Below are 26,176 nucleotides of genomic sequence, written 5' to 3' on the forward strand. Positions count from 1 at the left end.
GTGCAGGCTCTACCATGTGAGCTACCCAGGAGCCCATAAAGCAATTTTTCGGAAAACATTCAATGTGCTCTAATTTCTGTTGTTACCTCATGGCAATTGTCATTGTCATATGTGAATGTGTGTGTTCTGGCCGACTTCCATCTCTTGCCAGGCTGCAAATGGTTTTGACGGGTTTTGCTTCATAGGGAATCTGCTGTTATTGAAAACAGCTCCCTCTGTCCCTTTAGCAACAACGGCGACAGTCACTTTACTTTGGTGAGCCGTGATTGGTCAATTGATGGCTTAGAGTTTAAAAGAGCTTTGCCTCAGGCATTCCCCCAGATGTAAAGAGCAGAAATAGCCAGCGTGTAAGTGTGTGTGTGTGTGTGTGTGTGCGTGCGTGAGTGTGGTGCTTCAGATTTATCTATTCATTTTCAACTATCAAACTATTTTACAGACCATAAAAGGAATCCGTTAATCGAGAAAATAATGGACAGATTAATCCACAGTGAAAGTAATCATTAGGTGCCGTCTGTAGTCATAGAATGGTAGCAAAAAGCAGTGCATTTTAAAACAAACATGTAGGAGTGTGGGTGTAACCATGTAGATATTCAAGGAAAGCAGAACAAGATGTGGATGTAGAATCTAGATCAAACACAAGTCTAACAAAAAAAAAAAACCTGCCCTTCCTTCAGGTTCTAGATCACCAGCATTATAATAATCCAGTATTGAGGTGATCAAAGGTCACAACCACAGCTTTATTGATAATATTTATGAATCCTAGAAGCAACCAAGAGAGAATGTCTAAGAAAATAAGGAAGAAGATTGTCTGTATTACTCAGCTCATAGTCCAGCATATTTAGTTTCTGTAATTGTACATGGTAAAAATATGTATGTATGGTACATCTCTCATAGTCAAGTAAACATTGAAGAGACAAGGATGCATCAGGCTTGTTATATCACTAATTTTTAGGCCAAAGTATTTCCCTCATCCATGTGGGATGAGTCATTTCTCCATGTTAAAATTCAGCATTTAAACCTACCTTACAACCTTCTTCTACCTTACAACCTACAACGGTTTTTAATCTTGATGTTCTGAACTGCCTTTTACAGAGATGAACTGTCACTTTTTCTTACTGAGGAGAACATTTTTCTATTTTCCCAAATATCCATGGGAATATTTATAAGGAATCCTTTTCCCTTGGATACTGGTTATTTCACCACCTAAATACTTTCCTTTAAATCTATTGTTTGAAGTTGAAGCTTATGTCCTTAGTTTCTGTAGTTGGTGCACTTTTCTTAGTTCACTCCTAAATGCTGGATCCACTTCCCATAATGCAACTTGATAGTGTCTTTTCATTTGTTCCTCTCCCATTAAATGGCCTTCATGGGCATCCCATTCTGAGCCATTGCAGCCACTCGCGCTTACCAGGTGGCGTCGGTTAAATCCTAAAGGGTTTGGGGACGTTAGGAATCATCCATAGACTGCACCAATTTGTACTTGGATTGTCACATTTGTCTACCAACAAACAGTTGTACACTCCTACAAATGGGGCCTTTAAGTGGTGCAGTTGATTTAAATATTACAGGTCTAAGGACATTTCAGGATACTATGATATTAATATAACACTATTACCGGTATTCACCAACACAGACATGAACATGCATGCATGTAGAGTTTGTGAGTCCCTGAAGCCATCCTGGGAAAGGACATGAGGCTGTGTTACATGACACTGGCATTCTGAATGAGGAGAGACTGTCTTTGTGCCCCTTCTCTCTCTCTCTCTCTCTCTCTCTCTCTCTCTCTGAGTTGTTGATTAGCCCCAGGGAACTCTGAGCTGTGTTCCTCTTCCCTCTATTTCTATCTACTCTCTATGGTGATGACCAGCGTCAATATCTGTGTTTGTGTGTGTCCAATGTATGCACTTGTATTGGTGAGGAAACAGCACTCAACATTTAATAGGGTTTCTCTATGTTGCTTGACACAGAGAGACAGATTACACATTAGTAAGTAAGTAAGTAAGTAAAATTTATTTATAAAGCGCTTTTCACAGATAAAATCACAAAGTGCTGTACAATAGAAGAGGTAAAACAAACAATGTAGAATGTGTATACATATGTGAAATTAAAGTGACACTAGTGAAAACCCATCAGCCAAAAGCTTTCCTAAATAAACATGTTTTCAGATCCTTTTTAAAAGAGACAACAGAGTCTGCCAGACGCATGGACAGGGGCAGGGCGTTCCATAGTCTGGGAGCAACAAACTCAAAAGACAGGTCCCCTCGGGTCTTATAACGAGTCTTAGGGACTACAAGCAGGTTCTGGCCAGCGGACCGAAGAGTCCGGCCATTAGTATTGCGCTCACACGTTTTTCATTTGCTGTGTGCTTGCATATGTGTGTTTGTGATCCCTAGTGGGCTGTCCCACGGTAGCCTAAGTGATTAATGAGCGGCAATGGGGGTGCTGACAGTCCAAACTCTCATCCCACCCTCTTAATGCCATAGGGGAATTCCTGCTACTTCCTGGTTAAAGAGCCCTGCTGCGGGGGAATCAGTGAAAGTAAATTTCTTTTAACGGCATGAAAGATTTTGATGGGCGATTAACACTACGTGTTGTGATTTGGGCCTCGTGCCGCTCCGTGGTTTTGGACATCAGGAAACGATGCAGCACCAGTATAGTATTCATTCAGTCATTCACGGCACCGCTGCACAGTTACCTCGGCTTCACGGCACATTATTTTGTCCCACAGTCACAATTTCGGTTGCACGCTTTGATTGTTTTGAAGATAGGGGGGAGACATTTCGCCGATGCGCAGTGGGACATTGAACAATAAGTCAGCAGACTGACCACTGATTGTGCACGCAGCACTCCCATTCAACTCTCCACTGAGCCATCACATCACAGTTTCTATTGTTTGTTTTAATTTATTTTTTTTGTATCACTTTTTTAAAGTTATTGTTTTTTGGATTTTTTAATTTAGTTTTTGTATCTGAAGTCTGTTTTAAACCTTAGGTCCCCCCCCTGACATACTGCTTTTGAATGCTTTTTATATAGGCCTTAGTGGTCCCCTAATACTGTATCTGAAGTCTCTTTTATATAGACCTTAGTGGTCCCCTAATACTGTATCTGAAGTCTCTTTTATATAGACCTTAGTGGTCCCCTAATACTGTATCTGAAGTCTCTTTTATATAGGCCTTAGTGGTCCCCTAATACTGTATCTGAAGTCTCTTTTATATAGGCCTTAGTGGTCCCCTAATACTGTATCTGAAGTCTCTTTTATATAGACCTTAGTGGTCCCCTAATACTGTATCTGAAGTCTCTTTTATATAGGACCTTAGTGGTCCCCTAATACTGTATCTGAAGTCTCTTTTATATAGACCTTAGTGGTCCCCTAATACTGTATCTGAAGTCTCTTTTATATAGACCTTAGTGGTCCTCTAATACTGTATCTGAAGTCTCTTTTATATAGACCTTAGTGGTCCCCTAATACTGTATCTGAAGTCTCTTTTATATAGGACTTAGTGGTCCCCTAATACTGTATCTGAAGTCTCTTTTATATAGACCTTAGTGGTCCCCTAATACTGTATCTGAAGTCTCTTTTATATAGGACTTAGTGGTCCCCTAATACTGTATCTGAAGTCTCTTTTATATAGACCTTAGTGGTCCCCTAATACTGTATTTATAGTTTGACCGGATAGTTGACGGATAACACTACCGGCCCACTGGGAAAATTCCCCACTCTCCCGATTGCCACTCCGCCTCATGCACATATTCTAAATCCAATTTTCAGGAACAGGAGTCTTCTTCTTCTTCGCCCAGAAAAAGAAAAAGGAGATTGAAAAAAGCAAGAGACCGGCTTTTTGAAGCGTGAAGGCTACCGTAGCTGTACTACCTACTTTGAACTGCGTGGCGCGAGAGAGTTGATTGCGATATATGATCTCAGCGCTAGATGGGAGAAATTCCCACACATTGGACCTTTAAACACAATGACATTGTTACATTACATTGTTACATTTAGCTGACCAATGTACCTGTACGTGTCGGTTGCTGTAATGCCATTGTTTTGTGTTGCGCTGCTTAGAAAAAGGGATGTTTAGTTAGCCTTATCAGGACCAAAGATCAAGTTTGTAATACTGAAATAATATGGTGAGATCATCAAATCAATCTTAAAATATTCATATTACAAAACAAGACCATAGTGCAAGTGCGCATTCATTTACGTTTTGTTATTTGAGATAAAATACAAGTTTCAGACACTCTTGATAAGAGGACACATCTATTGTATTGCACAGTTTATATAAATAAAGGAATATTTTTGGTCATTTGTCTGCAGCTGTCAAAAGATCTTGAGAAAATCAAATTGTGAACTTAAAATCGTGAACTGTATTGAATTGTGAGTCGAGTGTACGTTACATCCCTAATGGGAAGTCTATAGCTATACTAGGTGCTCTATGAGACTGTGCATAAATGTGAACATGCTAACATGCTCACAATGACAATGTTCACATGTTGACGTTTAGTAGATATCGTTTTTACCATGTTTGTCATTTGAGTAGCATGATAACATTGCAATTAGCATGAAATTCAAAGTTGATATGAGCTGAGGCTGATGGGAATGTTAGTAGTTTTGCAGGTGTTTGCTAAGAAAACAAAGATTTGGGCCAACTCAAATGTTGGCTTGATTATGGCGCTGAAAAAATAAGAACTCACCAAGAGGAACATTAATGTCTAAACCAAATGCATGGACTATCTGTTAAATAATTGTTCAAACATCTCACTCTGAACCAAAAATGTCAACTGGAGCTGTAATCGGGCCTTATAAGTTTGGCCCGACGAGGCCCGAGCCCGACAAGTACATTTTGATTGACAGCTTTTTAAAAGCCCGAACCCGTTTACAGCCCGACATTATTCAAATGTGCGCACGCACACACAGCTCTTTTGCTTTTTGTCTAGAATGAGTCATTTATACTATTTTTAACATCATTTATCCGTGACTAACATCGGCTATCGGCCACTTGGAAGTTAGAACAAAGAAATAAAATAAGTCCTCCAGAGGCCAGCCTCCGTTTCACCTCCTCAGCATCCATTTTCGCGCTAATCCAAACGCATCACCTGACCGAATTTACATAGCCCCCATACGGAGCCCCGGCCCGAGCCCGTGTAAAATGATAGAAATTTAGACCGAAACCGGGCAAAGATCTTCATCTCTAATGTCAGCCTGCTGCTGGAGTTATGAAAAGTGAGGGGGATTGGGATACACCAACCCCCCTTGAACCATGTTCCAAATGTTGTGCCAATCCATCCAGTAGATGGTGAGATCTTATACAGGATAAAAGGTCATAACCATTCCTCCTTCTCATCTTTCTCTGCCTCTTCTTCTAGTCACGGTATTGGGTTCAATGTTCTTTTTAGCTCTTTCTATCTGTAGAGAATGACATTTTATTCTCATCTTCCCCTCCTTCCTACCATCCCCTCAGGTTACCTTGCCAACACCATCTTCAGATTGCAAGCATCGTTGTAGCCTGTGAGGTGAAAGGATTATTCGCCTGCAGCATACATCTAATCAAAACATGGCACTGGTTGAATTTAAATTGAGTCTTTGCGAACCATAATGTTTTATAATAAGGTCCTATTTGCATGGTAAATCATGGCTTATGCAGGTGTGTACACATACACATATAAGCTGTCTCTCTCGCTCTCTCTCCATCTCTCTCTTTCCACGCGTGCACATGCACACTAGGTCTCCAGGGTTCTGACTTAATGTGAAAGGCATTTGTTCACGCTTCACATACTGAACAGACAGTTCATTTGGCCCCTGGTTATTCTGCAGCGGAAAATTGTTTGCACATGTGAGGAGAGCCTCTCTCGTCATCTGTCTCGTCTGTCCTCGTTCATCCTGAGAGAGAAAAGGAAGAGGCACTCCAAAAACCCAGACTGTAAATCATCAGACTTGTGTGCTTGGTTCAAACTCGTTTTAATCGGAATCCAGCGCTGTCTCGGAATAACAAAGTACAGTACTACTACAGCAGGCTCGCTGTGCAGCATGGCCAACAGGACACATCCCAGCTCCGTTGATTGCCTATTTCGCAACATCATGTCTCTGCCATCCATTATGTCATTATGAAGGTTTAAATGATATATTGTTGTATGTTGTCAAGCTAATATTAATGCATATTTTCAACAACAACAAAAAAAACTCCACCAAAACAAATTTCTATGGCTGCAACTAACAATTATTTTCATTTTCAATTAATCTGTTTATCTGATTATCTTGTCTACAAAAGGGATTGATAAGAAATGTTAGGTTATTTAATTTACGTAGCTTTACCCCCACCCCTCCTCCGCGCAGTTGCTAGTAGCCAAGGAGGACACGGAGGATTAAAAAAACATGATGGACTCTTCAGAAGAGGTCATTGCCTTTACTCTTCTCACACTTTCTGCGCGGGAAAGTTGTATGTTCTCCTGAACATAGTCATACTGAGAAATCCAGAGAGAGTTGTGTGGAGCTGGTAGTGTTAATTAGCTTTATAGCAACTCAATTGGCAATGGCTTCAATGTAGTGGACGTTCATTAATATCAAAATATACACACCTAAGCTTTAAATGCTTGTTTCACCCACCAAGCATAGACTTTTTATTTATTGTGGGCCATTTTTGTTGATGTTGTGTCTATTTTCTGGTTAAATCTACTGGGCTACACTGAGAAAGGATGGTTGTTTTCTTGATAATCATTTGTATGCCCGGATTACAGAATGCCGTCTCTAGAAATGGAATTCATTGTTTTTAATTGTGTGGACGTAATGGGGCATGTTACTGCTGTTGCTCCACTAATGTGTACGTTGACATTTCATGCAATTTATTGTGTAGCCTAAAGCTGTTCTTTATCTTAACAGTAGTATCATACATCACATATGTAAGTGTAAATAAATAAGCGCATCTCAGTGTGGATTGATACATTTAATTAAATGGAGTGACGGACGTCAAAAAGGCTTTTTAAAACGCTCTCTGTGTAAATTGGCTGCTTACAGGCCAGAATGCAGTGGAGATCGGTGGAGATGGCAAACATTTGAGGATGCTATATACAAAATGTTTAATTCAAACCAAAAAGTCAGTCACAGCTTCCCTAACCCATATTACTGACATCTAATCGGGCTACCTGGCACAGTAGAATTCTGATAGTGAAGCCAAACATGCATATGTCTGTGCAGAGTTGACACAGAAAAAAACCATAGCTAGTTAGTTAACGGTTCATTGAAACATACAAGCACTTAACTACTGATTGAGTCCTTCCTCGTACAGTAGTATGGCCTCAGCGTTGGCACGTTGACAGCTCTTTTCCACTTGGCGGTAGTTAGCGTTTCTCGCTTTGACGCTACGGTTGCCTTGCTAGAGACCTTGGGAAGGTACAAGGAGCAGCACGCTACTCTAGTGTGCTGTCTAATTAAGTGTTTAGTGATGCCAGATGGATGCTGGCTGCCCGGCAGCTAAATAAAAGCATCAAGATGCATTTGTTTTACAGGTTGTTCAGAGGCTGCCGGCAGCAGCGCTAAGAGATTATGGTCTGCTTGTTCCTGCAGTGATGTATGTGTAGCTGTATGTGTATGAGCAATGTGTGTGTGTGTGTGTGTGTGTGTGTGTGTGTGTGTGTGCGCTGGGGGGGGGGGGTACTGGTTACCAAGCAACAGTCCAAACAACTATTTGGCAGGCTGCTTGAATATCCCAGACATTCTCCTAACTTTCTCTCTCTTGTTACGGTGCTAAAATGTACCCAGCATGTGGTCATTGTTTTTTCCAGTTTTCTTCCTGTAAACAGAGGGCCTTATTTTTCTCCCATGTACCTTGTGCTCTCCTCATCACATTCTGCAGTTTGCCTGTCATGGTTGAAAGTTCCTGCTCATGTTGCCCTGGCAACCCACACTGGAATCCTGTTGCGGTCTTCCAGTGGTTTGGTTCCTGATCTGAATTCAGAGTGGCCCTAGACTGGGTAAACCCAGCCCGATCTGCCGGCGATTTGATTTCACCCTGCAGCTCAGGCCGGAGACCTGTATGTTTATCTGTCCGCGGAGACCAATCACAAACTGGCTTATCCACCATGATGATAGAGAAGCTTCTTGTTTACATTCAACATGGCAGCCACCCGAAGCGCAGCAACCCGTTGATGCCGCTGTCGCTGCTACATCTCCCAGATCGTTGCTCTGATTGGTTGAAGGACTATCCAATTAGCGTGCAGAGTCATTTGAACTATGCCCTGTTGATTGCAACACAACGAGCGCCTGGAAGTACGCCGGCTGCCATGGAGAAAAAACTTGCGCCTGTTGAATTTGGAACCGATGATTGGATTCATTTGGAATCATAATTTTTGAAACGATTCCAAGTTGGAACCGGTTCTCCATTCCCAGTCCTACATAACAGTTTGCTTATATATTTAGAATAGCATGTCAAATCATATACTCATTGATTTGTCTTTTTTCTTATAAAAACTCATAGGATCAGCGGTATAGCCATAGTCCAGTGCCTGGGGCCAGTATGTACGTCAAAGAGTTCCTTTATTTATTGGATGTGCAGGCCTGTTATAGGGCTGGTGGTACCCTTTGGGAGAGTCTCTATGGTTTGGACTTTTGATTAGTGCAGTAGAAAATCCAGAGCAGACTCCCCCAGACTAATGTTCAATCTTAAAAGATTGAGCTCGGTCTGGTGGTAGCCAGACTAGAGTGGCCCTACATTTGGCATCACACTTCTCCTAGGTCCTGTATAGCTCTGGCATCAATTTATGCCTATGTCATATTCAGGTCGTCAGGTGATATCCTTGTATCTCCATAAGTCAACTTTTTATTTTTGGGCTGACCCTCATGAATGTTTGCATCTTTCCTATTTTCAAGATCATTACCTGAAGATAAAACTTTCAATTATTAAGATTGGACTTGAGAAGATTTCACCTGACTGTATTGATATGTAGATATACAGCCTTGCAGTATTTGGCTCTAGAAAAAAAACTTTAGTTTGTGTTATGTGTGTGTGAGGGGGTGGTGTGAGATGTGTGCCTGCCTGGAGCTACTATAGCAGCAGTGGGAGAGCTCTGCCTATAGAGCCCCTCTGAGAGTTGTAAAATGCAGCCCAGCAGGGTCTCTCCAGTATTTCACCCTCACAACAACACATTTAGAGTTTGGATCTTCATCCCTCGGTGCTCAGCTGTCCTCATTTTCTATCAAACCACAAAACCCCCCTCTACACTGACCCCCATCTGAACCCCTTGGGTGGTTTTAACAAACTCTCAAAAACCACGGTATTTTACAAAAAACGAGGCAAGGGGTGACGATCATAAGCCAATTGCACAACAACAGCATGGAGCCTTCCACACAAGTCAGGCGAAACATGGATACAGAAATATAAAACGTACTGTCTGTCCTCGGATACGATTGGCTGAGAAAAATGCAAAAATTCTCAGTAGACACACAAAGCTTGTTGCAATGGCGTCAGGTGATTTCAACAAGTAAAGTTTGGACATCGCTTTTGATTTTAACAATACTGATTGCAAACTATTTTTTTTTTTTTGGTTTTCAATATGCAGGTTAGTAATTTGAATGAGAGCTTTTCAGGTATGGATTCTTTGAAGGGTCTCTAAAGGAGTTTAAACAGGTCACATGCTTGTTGAAATTAAAATAGGTCATTTGGTTTTTTTGGATTCAGTGGTCATTGACAGTCATTTAAAGTATGAAATGCAAGCAAGTGATGCAAAGCATGAGTCAGTCCTTTGCAGTTCACAAGTAAAAGCATGAACTAACAGGAATGTAACAGATGAATCAGGATTATGTTTTTGCTAACAGCATTTACAGGTTCATGCATGGAAACTAAAAAAACTTGCATAAGATTTTGAATTTGGAAAAGGATGATTGGATTCAGACATTGAATTGTTTATTTTTTCTGTAAAATAATTCTGTCAGTTGGAACCGGTTCTCAATTCCTCCTACATAACAGTTTGCTTATATATTTAGAATAGCATGTCAAATCATTGCTGAGGTTTGTCTTTTTCACTAAAAACTCATAGGATCAGTCGGGGAGCTCTGAAAACTGCCTGGGGCCAGTATGTGAAAAGAGTTATTATTATTATTTATTGGATGGACTTATAGGGCTGGTGGTAAAAAAAAATCTCTATGGTTTGGACTTTTGATTAGTTTTCACTTTGCATATTCCTCTAGGAGTTTATGATATGATGAAATTGATGCATATTGGATGTGTCACGCATTTACTTTGCAAAATCAATAGCATAAAAGCTGTGAAGCTTAGTCACGACTCAACAATTTTCATCTTTAACTTTTGAACATCATTCATTCTAATATGACTTTTTTGGCCATTGCGCCATTGTGAGGGATCTACGTAAATCCATTAAAGCACGCTGCTTTAGAGAACTTTTGTAAAGTACATACCAGCAAAGTTCTGGTAAAATTTACCAGTTCCTGGTAAAATATGCAAGTTACATTCACTATTCACCATTTGGCTGGAAGACAAAAAGTTTATTTTGGACATTGCATACCAGCTCCTAAGAGTGTGACTTAGCTGAGTGCTAAGTAAGACAGTATGGTAGTGAACTCACTGAGTCTAAAAGGCTGCCTGGCTCCTGATGGCAAGATGGCTAAAGGTTGAGGGTGGAGCATGGCTGTCATCAGGATGTCTTGTATAGTAAACAAGGGACAAGTCTCTAAGTTAAGCTAAAGCTGCATTTTGTACACAGTGTGCAACTTGTGTTACTGTGGAATGTGGATAAATTATCCACATCCATCCTTATTATTAAAGAAAGTTATAGTACTATGTTTGCAAGTGCCTTAGCTTGCTAATACATAACTAACATTAGCCTACTACCAGCTGACTTGTCCTCTCTGGTAGACAAAGGGTGCTAAAATAATCCTTTGACATGCTTAAATCTGGTGTTTTTAGTCTGGACCAAAGTGGTGGACCGACATTGCCATCGCCACAGACAATTTAAATGAAATAAAATAGATTTAATAGTATTAACATTTGTTGGATATTATAACTGACATTAATGAGACAGTTTGTTCACTCCATGACTCTTTCCTTATAATTGTCTCGTGATTGTTAAACGTGCCAAACAGTGAGTCCAACACCAGACCAAGCCCCTACACACGTACTCGCACTCTATAGTCTCCATCCTGTCCCACCTCATTGTTCATGCCTGTGCGGCTTCTCAAGTGCTGTCATTGGTGGGCCAACTTCAGTGTAGTAATTCTCCCTAAGTAGCCGCCTGCGACAGCCCTGCCCTGGGAAAAAAGAGACATTTGATCCCTTAGCCTCCTCTGTGGCAGAGACGGCCCGTTTGCTATTGCAATTGGAACTCTTTTTTTATTTTCAACCGAGAGAGAAAGAGAGGTAGAGAGAGAGCGAGGTGGAGGACTGAAGGAACGTCAAAGCCTCTTTGGAATAACGCATGTAAACACAGGCAATGCATCACTCAGGTAATGAGATTCTCCACTCTGCTTAAATCGAAAGTCCCTCAGCACCTGAGGAGGACAAACAACCCCCCCCACACACACACACACACACACACACACACACACACTTTCATACTCAATATACTTGCCTGTCTCTTTCTTCCCTCCCGTCCTTTCTCTCCCGTTTTCCCCTCTGTGAATTTGGACAGGCAGTTTGTATGCAAATATGTCGTTTGGAAGACCCTCCTGCCCAACACACACAATACACCCACACACACACACACACACACACACGCACACAGACACAGAAAATCCTGAGGTTCAGAGCTGGCATGCTAAGGTGAACACACCTCCAGTAGGGCAATAAAAGCCAGCAGAGGAAAGTTTGTTTGCCCTTTTTAAATTTTTTGTGTGTATTCATTAACAGGCCCAACTGGTTCTGTCCTCTCTTTCTGTGGATAATCTCCTTTTTCATTATCATCTTTCTCTCTTCATTTGCTTCTGAATGAAGAGAGCTGAGTGCCAAACGCTGCACAAAACACTATTTCCGGAGTGTAGTGTGTCTTTCTTTCTCTGGGAGACAGTTGTAAAGCTGCTTTTGTTCAGTCTATGTATTTTTATTTTTTTCACCTTTATTTTTTACAGGCAAGTTATTAAGAACAGGTTCTTTTTTACAATGGCGGCCTGACAAGTGGCCAAGCCACTTTGGGAAAGGGAAAGAGGGCTAGAAAATAAATACATTAGTAATACATACAGTTTAGAAATTACATAAAATATAGTTTGAAATACTATACAGACAACAGTAAACACTTATAACGAGAGAAGTGCACAGGTACATGGGTGAGTAAGAGAGGGAAAAACCATACAAATATTTAGCTGGAAAATTATGATGTAGAGAAGCAAATGTATACGTATGTCCCTGAACAAGGATGAGATGGCAGTTTTGAAGGATGAAATGGAAATTAGTTTGTCCAATTTGACAATTTTTTGCAGAGCATTCCAGTCGCGAGCGGCGGCAGACTGAAAAGATGCAAGACCAGAGGCAGAGTTGGTTTTGGGAATGCTGAATTGAAGATGAAGTGAGGACCGGGTGTTGTACGTGACAGACTTTGGCTGCAGCAGGTGACCTAAGTAAGGAGGTGATCGGCCATGAAGGGTCCTGTAAATGAAAGTGAACCAGTGAATCTCACGGCAAATGTGAAGGGAGGACCAGCTGACAGGTGAATATAGGGTGCAGTGGTGTGTATTGAAGGGGACATTTGTGTCAGACCTGATAGCAGAGTGGGAAGGAGTGTCATGTTTTGATAGAGTGGTCTTGCAAGCAACCCTGTATATAGTGTCACCATAATCTAACATAGGTAGAATTGTCATTTGAATGAGAGTGAGTTTGGCAGATGTGGTTAAAGAGGAGCGGTTTCTGTAAAGGAAGCCGACTTTGACTGTGACCTTAGATTGCAGCTTTGATGTATGGATGGAGAAAGAAAGTGAAGTTTCCAACCAGATGCCCACGTATTTATATGTAGTGCATTGTTCAAGGATAGCCCCCTTGCAGGTGGTAATGTTAAGTGCGAAAGAAGACGTAGTACCCTTATGGTAAAACCACATGACTTTAGTTTTGGAGGTATTGAGAGTGAGTTTGAGTTTGGAAAATGACTGCTGTAGTTGGAAGAAGCTATCCTGCAGAGTAGCTTGAACAGCATCAGGGGAAGGGCCACTGGCATAAAGAATTGTATCATCAGCATATACGTGAATGAGTGAATTGCCAGCTGCCTGAGGAATGTTAATCATGTATATGAAGAAAAGTGTGGGGTCAAGTATGGAGCCTTGGGGGACACCCCTGGTGACCGGGAGAGAATGGGAGAAAAAGTTTTCAAATCTTACACGTTGCACCGGTGAGAGAGATAATTGGAAAACCAAGCCAGTGAGTGATCAGTGACACCAATGCTGCTAAGTCTGTATTGTGGTCCACAGAGTCAAAAGCTTTGGCAAGGTCAATGACTATAGCAGCGCAGGGTTGTTTGGTATCTAATGCAGATGTAATGTCATTGAGTACCTTTGTAGTAGCTGTTACACAACCATACCCAGATCGAAAGCCAGACTGTTCCCCGGAGATGATACTGTTCACATTAAGATGTTTGGTTGTTTGTTTTTTTTCCAGAATCTTAGACACACAAGATAAAAGGCCTGTAATTGTTTAGGTCAGCCTGATCACCGCCCTTAAACAGAGGAAGCACAACTGCTTCTTTCCAAGCAGCTGGAATTTCGGCTGGAGGGAGAGATTAATGAGGGCTGTTAGGGGAACCGCAATGACAGGGGCCGCAATTTTAATGAAAAAAGCAGCAAGATCATCTGACCCAGCTGTTTTATTCGGGTCAAGAACGATCAATTCCTTCAGGACCTCCTCCACTAAAACAGGCCGGATGGAAAAACTGGGAGGAGGTGTTGAAGGTCTGCAGGTACCAGGGGCTGCAGGGGCTGTAACGATGGAGTTTAAAGCCTCAGAAACAAAGCCAGAACTTGTGAAGTGGTGATTGAATGCTTCAGCTATAGAGTTCTTATTGGTAACAACTAGACCATCCACTCTTAGAGATGGCGGTACGGACCAGGGCTTGTTTTCAAGTTTTTTTACCGTGTTCCAACATGCTTTAGGATTGGCACCACAAAGTGTGAACTGATCTGGCCAAATGTTGTTGTATGATGACTGAAGGTCATTGTTGGACTTGTCTTTGTTTCTGTATGTTGAGGTCTTTGTGTTGTATTGCATTGAATTCTATAGCTCTACAGCATGCTGCATCAAATCACTCAAAACAGGCAAATACATCAGGCCAATAACAATCAGGTATCAGACGTTTAATGTCAGGATGAGGATGGGATTTTCTGGACAGATTTTTCTTGTCTTGGAGGTCATGATGTGCAATGAACAGTAGGGTTTATTCCTGCACTCACATCACAAGATCGCTGGCAAGAAAAGCAAACCATTTTGATAATGATTAGTTCGTCCATAGCCACAACCCTTTCACAGAAGGGAGGTAACAAGGGTCTTGGATTACCTTCCAAAGAACATGGAAATAGTTTAAATTTCAGATGTTTTATGACATGTTCAATAGACTTTTCTACAAAAGTTTACCCAAGTTAAGCATCATAGTTCATTGTTGACCTTAAAATAGTTTGATAAAACAGTCACAACTAAATGTCTACTTGCTATCTTTCTCTGGAGCTTTCAACCATATCCCATGGTCTTCAGTTGACATTAGCAGTAGCTGTTAAAACTGTATGTTGGTTGGCCTTCGAATATTCAAATACGTACATTTATTTAAGGTACATTTACCTTGGACTTTATGTGCATTTATGCATGTATCCAGTCAGTTTGAGGAAGGGTTATTGAAAGAGGGCACTTATTAAACATCTACTGCCTAATTGAAATGATGCATGTCCAAAGCCCATTGTACCTGACCACAATTCCGGAGGTACCATGTGGGCGCTGGCTGTGTGAGGCTGCTGAAAAGTTGCCTTTGATGTTACAGTTGTAATACCTATTTAATGTACTGAGTCTGATGCCATTAAAACTAACTAAGCTGATTTTTACAATATGTCTTTCTCTGAGAAAAATGTGCAAAGCAGCATTTCAAATAACATAACATTTGGTCACTGTTGGACCTGACCTTTTTTCTGCCCCCAGAGGCCTGTGCACAATAAAGTGTAGCTTCGTCCGAGTACATCAAAACGGGACCTTCTTTAGTACACAGCTGATGAAAACTGTATCCTTGAAGATAAAACGTGACATGCCTATGCTTGCATGTATGTGCTACCGTGTCACTGCGTCCGACCCTGTTATTCCCATTCCAGTGGTCCATGGAAAGAGGACATTCTTTCTGCACTGTTACAGCCTTGTTAAACCCAGTCCCCCCTGTTACACCTCATCTTTCTTACAGCCCCTTTATCCCTTCTTCCTTCTCCAATTCTCCAACCTGGAACTTGCCTCCAACATAGCTGCCAGTTGCTAAGAAGCTGCCCTTATTACTCAGTCAGCTGCTGACACTGGCCCAACACTCAGCATGTTTTGACACACTGGGTGGGGAGTATGTGTGTTGTAGAAAAGGAGTTATGGTTCCGGCTTGTGTCTCTCTCCGCATCCGTCACAATAGTTGCCAAAATCCCCATGACCTCATTCTCATTAGCACCGCTAAACTAAAAAAGAGCTAGGCTGTGGCTCATCGGCGATGAGCACCGGGCCCTGAATAGACGACGGCCACTGCATTTTTAAAAAGGTTGAAGATTGTCGGTCGCCGCACAAAGCGGGCGCACAGTCTGCTTGTGTGAAAACATGGTGGATAATTATGCGAGAGGGTCTGTTGTATTAGTGTGAGCTACAGGACTCCTTGAAGGTCTCTTGAATAAATTAAACAAAGCAGTGGACAGTCTCACCAAATTTGGTGGTGCACCTCGGAGAAATGCAGCCATGTGCTATGTATGTACGCAGATTTCCCATTCTAATTAATAAATTGTAGCTTGAGGCTGACAGCAGGGATGTTGAGTCTAGTGTTCATTTTGTCACCTATTTTTGATTTAGTCTTAGTCTTGTGCCAAATATCCTTGTTAGTTTTAGTCATTCACATATCTTTTTTTGTCTCATCATTTTAGTCTAGTTTTACTCAAAAGAGAACTCAATATATCTTAGTCAAGTTTTAGTCAAAACATTTTAGTCTTTTTTAAATTAAATTATTTCTGAGATTATTTTTGATAACCATTTCTGTCAAACAGTTATAATGACACATTCAGATTTGTTTGTCGATATCATTGTACGTAAAATGCGACCAAACTTCAAGCCTCTTCCTTATTTCACTAGTAAATTCCTGGTAAACGACAAAAACAACCACTGGATGGGAAATGGGTATTTTACAAGAACTTTGAATGCAACACGAGGCTGGCGAGGCAAGTTTCAAGTGAATGCAACATCTGTGTTGTTTTTCAGACAACGGCAGCTACAGACTATCTTACGTCCCGCTGTTGGAATCCCAGTGAAGTAGAGACAAACTTTTAGACTGTTTAGCTGTCAGCATTTAAACTGTTTACTCCAGCTGCTAGCTAACGGTAGGCTAACATTACCTGCTGTCGAGTGTAGTGTTAACTAGCTAACGGTAGGCTAACATTACCTGCTGTTGAGTGTAGTGTTAACTAGCTAACGGTAGGCTAACGTTACCTGCTGTCGAGTGTAGTGTTAACTAGCTAACGGTAGGTTAACGTTATCTGCTGTCGAGTGTAGTGTTAACTAGCTAACGCTAGGCTAACGTTACTTGCTGCCAACTGTAGTGTTAACTAGCGTGACATGCAGTGATGTTTCAGTTCCCTCTAACGTCCGTTTCGGAGCATCAGAGAGAAGCGCAGGCATTTAAGTGGCACCGAAATGAGGCACCGAAATCCGCGTTGCTATTCGGTCCGGTAGATTCCGGTCATTAAGGCACCGGTGCCGTATTAGCACTGGGTCTCTAACCCTAGTAACAGCTGAATAATCTCATGATGAAAAAGTAGAGACGATTGTAGACGAAAATGGAGAGAGATTTTATCTTAGTTTTATTTTAATCTCGTCTTTTTTCGTCAACAATAGTGGTGGAACGGTACACAGCAGTCAGGGTTCGGTTCATACCTCGGTTCAGACATCACAGTTCGGTACGAGTTCGGTACAATGGAAAAGCAAAACAAAAATGCAGAAAGCAATTTCTTTTATTGTGCATGTCTCAGGCTGTACCACCTAGTGTGCTCCAGTCTCTCCCCTGGGCTGTACCACCTAGTGTGTTCCAGTCTCTCCCCTGGGCTGTACCACCTAGTGTCCTCCAGTCTCTCCCCTGGGCTATACCACCTAGTGTCCTCCAGTCTCTCCCCTGGGCTATACCACCTAGTGTCCTCCAGTCTCTCCCCTGGGCTATAGCACCTAGTGTCCTCCAGTCTCTCCCCTGGGCTATAGCACCTAGTGTCCTCCAGTCTCTCCCCTGGGCTATAGCACCTAGTGTCCTCCAGTCTCTCCCCTGGGATGTACCACCTAGTGTCCTCCAGTCTCTCTCCTGGGCTATACCATCTAGTGTCCTCCAGTCTCCTCCCTGGGCTATACCACCTAGTGTCCTCCAGTCTCTCCCCTGGGCTATACCACCTAGTGTCCTACAGTCTCTCCCCTGGGCTATACCACCTAGTGTCCTCCAGTCTCTCCCCTGGGCTATACCACCCTCCAGTGTCCTCCAGTCTCTCCCCCTGGGCTATAGCACCTAGTGTCCTCCAGTCTCTCCCCTGGGCTGTACCACCTAGTGTCCCCCTGGGCTCCACCTAGTCTCCCCCTGGGCTGTACCACCTAGTGTCCTCCAGTCTCTCCCCTGGGCTGTACCACCTAGTGTCCTCCAGTCTCTCCCCTGGGCTGTACCACCTAGTGTCCTCCAGTCTCTCCCCTGGGCTGTAGCACCTAGTGTCCTCCAGTCTCTCCCCTGGGCTATACCACCTAGTGTCCTCCAGTCTCTCCCTGGGCTAGTGTCCTCCAGTCTCTCCCCTGGGATGTACCACCTAGTGTCCTCCAGTCTCTCCCTGGGCTACCACCTAGTGTCCTCCAGTCTCCCCCTGGGCTATACCACCTAGTGTCCTCCAGTCTCTCCCACCTGGTCCTCCAGCTCTCCCTGGGCTACCACCTAGTGTCCTCCAGTCCTCCCTGGGCTAGTCCTCCTCCCTCTCCCCTGGGCTAGCTGCAGCAGCCTGAAGTGTGTGAAGTAAGATCTAAACAGTAGTGGTGTAGCCCTGTAGGCTGTTTGTGTACACCTTGTCCAAAGATTCTGTCCCCTTTGGTCGGGCAGGAGACATGTTGGTAGAACTTGGGGAGTACAGACTTGAGGTTTGAATGATTGAAATCCCCTGCAGCAATAAACGCCCCTTCTGTGTGTGCAGTGTGCTGTTTGCTAATGGCAGCATGTAGTTCTTTCATTGCTTGCTTCCCAGCTAGCAAAAATTGTGCGGTCCAAAAGCGGCCCGATTAAGGCTAAAACACAGAGGATGTTGAGTGGATCAGATTATTTCAAATGCTATAAAATTGAAAAAAAGTAACAAACCCACAATTTGATGAAAGTAATCATTAATTTTACCTGCCAAGAATGTTACATGGCTTCCATACAACATACATCCACGCATTCATGTTATTTTGGGGCAATTTGGTTCAAAGAAACCCATAATTTTGATATAAAAATGGGTCAAATTTGACCCAAGGACAACACAAGGGTTCATTTTTTCTCACGCATCCAACTTAAGAGAAATGCCAATAATATGATTGTACAGTAACATGAAACAATAATATTTGCCCTGCTCATTCCCATGAGAAACTTGATCATTGTAACTTGCAGTTTCAGGTGATGGGAAATATGAGTGCAACAAATGTCTATATAACAATGAGATCAAGTTCATTCAAAACGGACCAGCTGTGTCCTGCCTTTCTGTGTGGAGCTGTAGTTCCCGACCATGGTCCAAATACATACACAGGCGTTTGAGTTTTGTCTACACGGCCTGCCTGTTTGCCCTCTGGCTTCAGCCACCATCCCTATCAGAGACTAGCTGCAGCCACCTGGTAATGAGGAGCTCTATTTCCTTTTCCGTAGAATCTTTGGTTAGGGCATTCCGGCGGACTGCATCTGAGAAAAATACAAGACAGAAGAGGGCAGCATGACCATGTGATGTTACTCAGTAACCACCAACACTTAATTTGGATATCACCACATTGCAGTTATCCAGCTATAACACTCACCCAGAACCACATTTTTCATCTTTCGGTTGGCCCCACTCCAATTAATGAGTCTAGCCAGCGAGGTGTTCATTGCTCTTTTCAGGACCCGCCCCACGGTGTCTTTAAGAGTCATGCCTCCAACCATTCCAAGGAGAACAAAAAGACATGTACCTCATTAGTTATTTAAGGAATATAGCATGAGTGAGTGTGGGGACTGACTTTTAGGAATGATCTGATTAATGCATCATTTAACTCACCAAATTCTTCTTCTCTTCTGGATTCTTTAATGTCTCCTCTAAATGTTGTAGCGCCTCAATAGTTGAAAGTGGGAGCCCAAAATGTGTTGGGTCTGGCGAGGCGTCTGGAACTGCTGGAGATTTTTTGGAGCTGCACCAGGATGAGCAACTGCTGTTCTCTGATAGAATCAAGTTGGAGGAGGATCTCCTTGGCAATTGCTGTAAGACAAAAGAAAAAGTAGGCATAGCAGATTAGTAGCAAAACATTGTACGTAGATACTGAATGTCAGTAGCCTAGAAATCTAGACGCACCCTAGCAGCAGCTAATGTAATTTGCAGCCAGTGTCAGTCTAGCAACTCTCCGTTGTATGTGAGCTGGAAAAAAAAAAATTCTGCTCAGGCCAATCACATCGTGTATAGAGTCGGTGGGTGAGTTTAACATAATGACGGCAGAGTTGCGACGGTTCCGCGTGATTTCCATGCTACTTCCCTGCTGCTGCTGGCAAACAGCGGTCTTTCGAAACGGTTTGGCCGCAACTTTGGAAGACTTGGAAGCACTGGAGTCATTGTTAAAAAAAAGGAAGATGTGTTTGGAGTTTTGCCAACCAGATACGGCAAAAGCTTAATCTATCAACTAGCATTGCTCTGGTTGGTTGTAGTGCTATCCTATTGCGTGCAGAGGGAATTTGAAAGACAGTTTATCCTGCCCCTCGGATTGATCCCCACCAATGGTGAGTTCCTAGACCCAACATCTGATGTGGGACTGGCTTGTCAGGCTAGTATGTTAGAGTAAACCAAGAGAGATCACTTTGTAGAATTCCTACCTGTAGGCACAGCCTCACGAGAAGACCTGTTTTGTGTGTCACGTACTTGTGGGATGTTCTAAAAGAAAATGAAAAGACTCCCTTCACCTAGAGCTGTCACAAAGGTGCAATTGGCCGTTATGTTAGATTCACCCAGATGCTTAATAAAAGATGAATGGAAACTACTGTAACAACTAACAGGCCTACCATCAAGAGATGGGATGCAGGGGGCTGGTGCAAGTATAGTGTAAGATTTCTTTTTGGTTGGGGCACGAGGTGCAGCAGTCCTCCCCTGTTTCTCTTCCTCCTCCTCCTCCTCTTCATTGCTGCTCACTATTCTTCTACAGCCTCTAACATTGATTACATTGGGATGTCAGTTTGTCATCGCAATGAATACTAAATTATATTTAATAGATTTAAAAAAAGTTGGTTTTGTCAGGAGGTTGCGGGGTGCATTGTAAGGCCCTCTAGTTGGTGGCCTAATTGTTGGCCCAGGTATTACTTTTGACGCAGCCATTGAAATGCTTTGAAGGAAATTATGGACCACTCCTACCTATTCTTTCTCTTCATGTACTCTGGCCTGTTGTCCTCATCTTCAGTGTTTAGATCAGAAGTAATTGTAGCCTCTAGCAGCTTTGCACAGGCAATCTCATACACGTCTGTAAACACAAATGCAGATTAGGTGTAAATGGATGGGGGCCTTATTAGGTTACTTTTGCAGTAAGGTTTCAATTCAATAAGTGTGGAATGGTGTAATTTGAGAATGAAGCATTACTATACCATGTGAATACATTACACGGACTCTGAATCGAGTCCAGTCAGCACCGGGAATCACCCCATCTTTAGCTGCCCTACGCAGCTTTGCAAGAGATACAAAAGGGGGCCAGAAACTTTGGCCTCCTTTCAGCCAATTAGAGTGGACAACTTCAACCTCCTTTGAGTTGACAAACTCCACGACATGATACATTCTATAAAGAAGAAGAAGAAATGTAGGAAATGTAGAAATGTAGCTATAGAACAACAACATATTAAAGGGGCGCTATGCAGTTTTGTCAATTTCTTTGCTGTTCTCACTGTTTTTCTCGAAATATTACCCTTCTCTCCCGGGTCCGTAACATTATTTTTTCCCTGCAATTGCCTTAGAATGCTGTCGGAGCAGAAGCAACTTGCGTTTGCCAACATCAAGCGGACAAGAAACTCTGTGGCAGATAAAGTTTCTGATCAAAGATACTTACAAGTGCAACAGCAAGAACGCCAGGTCAGCATGGGATTTGCAGGCTTCCGTTTGTCTCAGTTCTCGCCATTCTGAAAACGCAGGTCCGATGTTTACTTGTGTCTGACTCCTCGCTCGATCAGTCTGCCGTTTCCTCTTTCTCTGTTCCTCCGACACGGATTTCCTAGCTTTCTGCTTCTTTTTTGCCGGCTCAGTGTATGTGTGCAGTGTCGTGAAGCAATTTTTTACATCGCGAGACCTGATATCACGCAATACTTCTTGACGCTGAGTCCGCGGCTCACCAGCCAAAAGTTGCAAGGGTGGTTTTTCCGCTCACAGGTGCTAGGAGGGAGCGAGACAGGCACCATTCAACCCGAAAAAAGTCATAACCATTCCAATGACTCCGAAGCTGTTCAGTTAAGGTAAATTAGGCTAAAAAACTGCATAGTTCCCCTTTAACATATACTACAGCAACATTTTAAAACAAAACATTAAATGGGGCACCAATTATGATAAAAAATGTAATAAAAAATTAAACTTAATCTCAACACAACAATGTCTAATGTAAATGCAACAAAGGCATTCCCACATGTTTGTCTTTGAAGGGGAGGAGGACATATTTACGAAGGCCATCATCAACTTTAATGCACTTTAAACTCTCTGACAACTGTGAGAGAAGAAACACGCCAAGGCTAGATGAACTGAGGAATGGCTCAACAGCATGGAACTGATAGTACACCAAGTGCATATTACCTTCAACCAAGAGGATATTCTGAAGCAAGCCAATGTCATTACCTATTTTAATACAGTTATCCCCCGCTGTAATTTTAACACAAAACTGATCTGTTTGCAACTCTTTAAACTCCTGTATTCCTCCTCTAACACCCTGTGGTAAGGGGCCACCAACATGCTCTTTCTTTAATGCAGTTCCAGCTTTCACATGGCCATCATGGACCCTTCTATTATTGGTACGCTCAGACAAGCAGCGAACAATCTGGGCAACTGGGAAATTTGGCCCCCTAACTGCGCTTTACCTCACCAAGAAAATTTTCAAAAGGGAACCCAGATATCACATCAATACATCCATGTATCTTAACATCATCGCTCAAATGAACAAGGCCATGCAAATTGTACACCAGAAAGCCCTCACCATAAAGTCTGCCAAAATGTTCAACAAATGACACAAGTAGTGTCTTTGCACAGTCACATATCCCTACATCCACCACAGGATTAGCCAGCATAAAAATAGCAAGCGACAGCAGCATAAAGTTGTGGTAGACTGGAGCAGACAGAACATCTACGAGAGCGACAGGGCCTGTATACAGCAAGAACTGTCGTAGTTCCATAGCCTTCCATCTCCCTCTTTCCTCAAACGCTCTAGGCTTTCTAGCAAACTCACATGGAATGTTATTCTTCAGTTCCTGTAGGTTCTGAGATAGTGCTTTAACCAGCTGACCAGACAAGCGAGTTGGCAAAGGCCCACTACACCACAGGTCAAACAACCCTAAGACACACCAAATGCATGTAATTGTGAGGAAAATCAAGTACCATGTCGATACCAAGAACAGTCAGAGGAGACTGTGCTACATGATGATCTTCATCCAACATTTGCCTGAAACTAACATCCGTTCTTAAGGCGGAGTCAGTCTGTGGAAAAGTCATGCGATTTCTTATATATACACCCGTCTGTACACATTTATCACAAGCTGAATAGCCTGAATGACTCTTTATGCGTTTAACAAAAGCTCGGGCTGGAGCGTCACACACAACAGAACAGACTCGCAGAAAAAACTGCTTTCTTTTGAACCAAAACCCAGACTGAAGACTACTCAACTCACTCACCAGGTCCCTCAAGTACTCCGTGAGTGATTTGGGTTTGCAATCCCCTCCAAAAATGCCAATCATGAAGGGACATTTACCGCTTTCCTTCAATAAACCTAGAATGGGCCACTGCTGCTGGTTATTACTCTTAAACAATGGGAGCCCGTCAAAGTTTAACTGTAACTGCAGGCAATGCTTGCTAGGGAGTTTCATCCACACATTTTCAAGAAGGCCTGTTATAGCATTCAATACACCAAAGTAAAAGAAGGCACCTCCTGCTACAGGTAGGATTTTGTAGTTGGTGACTGTTTTGAGGAGAGTCCTCCCATCTCTTGGCAAATTGGGGTGATGAAAATGTAGGATAGACAACAAAGCAGTAAGTGCAACCATGGTGATATTAAACTCCAAAGCCCAATTGACTAAATCATCAGCAAGGTCAGGTCTATTCTCAGAATGGCCCTCTCTATCATCACAGTCACTGTCAAAGTTCCAGTCATGCATCAAGTCATCACTGTCGTCACAGTTTACAACGTCTAAGTCATGTACAGTGTGGTCATCAGTCAGATCATCGTCAACAAGCTCGTTCTCAATACCTTGCGGCAAATTAGACACAGATTTAACTGCCTTGCGTCTCAGATTAGATTTGTAAGAATGTATTTGATCAGCCATTCTTACCTTAGAGCAGTGTTTATTTAACTAGAACAGCAAAAGCAAGATTACCTGAGGAAAAAAGAAAAAAAGATTAGAATGGTACAAAACCATCCATAATGTCTTAGTATACTAAAGCATTACGATTTCCCTTTCTTAGTCCAAGCCCAACACAATAACCATTATGACATCACCCCACTACCAGATCTGTACACAGTGCATAAAATCCATCAAGACGTGTTTAAGTTACTTTGATAAGAAAGCATTTCACCAGTACACAAGGTTCTCATCATTATATAACACACAAATCTATAATTGTGACATCCCATATACACACAAACACCTGTGTATGGAAATAGAAATAAAAAAATATGGCTATATATATATAAAAAATATAGTAAGTGAGTGAACACAAACTATCCCGCTGGCATTGATAAGTCAGACACATTTGAAGTTAATTACAAACAATATGCAAGTAAAAGATCTATGTAGCTAGAAGGTTAGTCAGGCTCATATTGTTGTCATATAGTCTATATTACCCCCAACTTGCACTACTTTACTCAAGACATATTATTTTCCAAGCTGCAACGAAACCATAAGCTAACAGCCCAGCTAGTCAATGTTAGCTACCTTGAGCTAAACAGCGTTAATGTTAGCTAGCTTCGTTCGCACCATAAAAGTCGGAGCCACTTTCATATATATTACACGTAACTTGCACTACTTTAGCTACTTAGACACGATAAAGAATGGTCTGTTGTCCTTATTAATAATTATTAATTGAATTTGAGCTCTGAATTCTCTCTTTTAGTTTAAACATTTACTACGTTTAAACGTATCGATAACAATCAACATTTCAGCAACAGTTATAAATATGTAGAGTTAATATAGGATGTTAAGGGAACTCGATTGAAACTATGCTTTGCCTAAAATGTTGATGCTTTTTAAGGAAATGGAACACTTAGCTAAGTTCACCGTAAGTGCGCAGGGTTCAAAAGGGATGATTCTAAGTCAGGCGTTGAGTTTTATTTCACCCAAAGTTGTGCACACGTCACTCCAGTGATGAGCTGAGCATGCTACCGTTGAAATCGGCTTCATACTGGTAAAAAGGGTCTGAGCCGAGCCCAGAGTTTTGTCTTCCCGGCTACCTTGTTTTTGACGCCTTTTTTAACAGTTAGTTTTTGCTTTTTCCAACGTTTTAAATTGTTAAATTTTTCTTCTACTTATTATCAGCGCTTATTTCTACGACCTATATTTTCTGAGATAAAACAAAAAAATGAAAACGGGCCAAATGTGACCCAAAGTCAACACAAAGGTTAAAATTAACAGCGGTCACCAGTCAATGCTGGTAAATTGAAACACACACACACACACACACACACACACACACACACACAAAAAGAAATGCTGAATTAAATAAATATATTTTTTTATTTGTACAAATTTATGTAATTTATCAGATCAGACCCGTCGCCAAACCTCACTCTGAACTCAGTTCAAAACTTGAGAGCCCTGTAGGCTAATGTAGGCCTAGTCTTAAATAATAATAATAATAATAATAATAATAATATTATTATTATTATAAAATGATGTTGGCTAAATAAATGTTGGCTGGATAAAAATATTTAGGCTGGCTTTTGTTTCTGTTACCCAACATTGGTAGACGAGCCAAAAGAAAAAGTTATATCTGCGGTAGGATGCCTGCCTGCTGGTGGCAAAATGACTTGGCCTAATTGCGGTTGCCATGACTCAGCCGATGCCGCGACTCAGTCGACAGCGCCGCAGGTTTTACGGAAGCGGCCCGCTCCTAATTGTTAGCTGGGTTAGCATTGGCATCAGGGGGAACATAAACGGCCATGATAACAGTACATGTGAATTCTCTGGGTAGGTAAAATGGCCGGCATTTAACATGACAGATATTCTAGTTTCTCAGAACAGTGACTCCCGGTCACGACAGCGTTCGTACACCATGCATTGTTGACATAAATGCACAAACCACCGCCTCTGGTCTTACCGGAGTCTTCAGTTGATCTGTCAGCTCTGAACATAGTCCGCCCCTCCAGTTCGATTGCTAACGTCCGGAACACGGCCGTTCAACCAGGTTTCATTGAAAATCATGATATTACAGTCCATAATCCGTCTGTGAGAGGTAATCCAGAGTCGTATTTCATCCAGTTTATTCACCAGTGACCGCACATTGGCTAGGAATAAACTGGTAGTGGTAGTTTATGTGGGGTTAGCCTTAGCCTAGCTCTTAGGCCACCACGCACCCTAGCAGGGCTGGCCCTA

At 42.2% G+C, this 26,176-nt stretch overlaps 1 protein-coding gene and 1 long non-coding RNA gene across 2 annotated transcripts in view; one reads left to right on the forward strand and one right to left on the reverse strand.

Annotated features, from left to right (window-relative positions):
• sorcs2 (sortilin-related VPS10 domain containing receptor 2) overlaps positions 1-26,176 on the forward strand; it is a 371,041-nt gene that overhangs the window by 3,296 nt on the left and 341,569 nt on the right. The window lies entirely within an intron of this gene.
• On the reverse strand, positions 20,305-23,967 carry LOC114545657 (uncharacterized). Its single transcript, XR_003690921.1, has 4 exons — positions 23,918-23,967; positions 20,762-20,867; positions 20,416-20,558; positions 20,305-20,322 (listed from the first exon to the last, which is right to left on the reverse strand). It is a non-coding gene; the product is annotated as an uncharacterized LOC114545657 (long non-coding RNA).

Source organism: Perca flavescens, chromosome 19 (genome assembly GCF_004354835.1).
Source record: "Perca flavescens isolate YP-PL-M2 chromosome 19, PFLA_1.0, whole genome shotgun sequence".
In the NCBI taxonomy this organism is placed as follows: domain Eukaryota; kingdom Metazoa; phylum Chordata; class Actinopteri; order Perciformes; family Percidae; genus Perca; species Perca flavescens.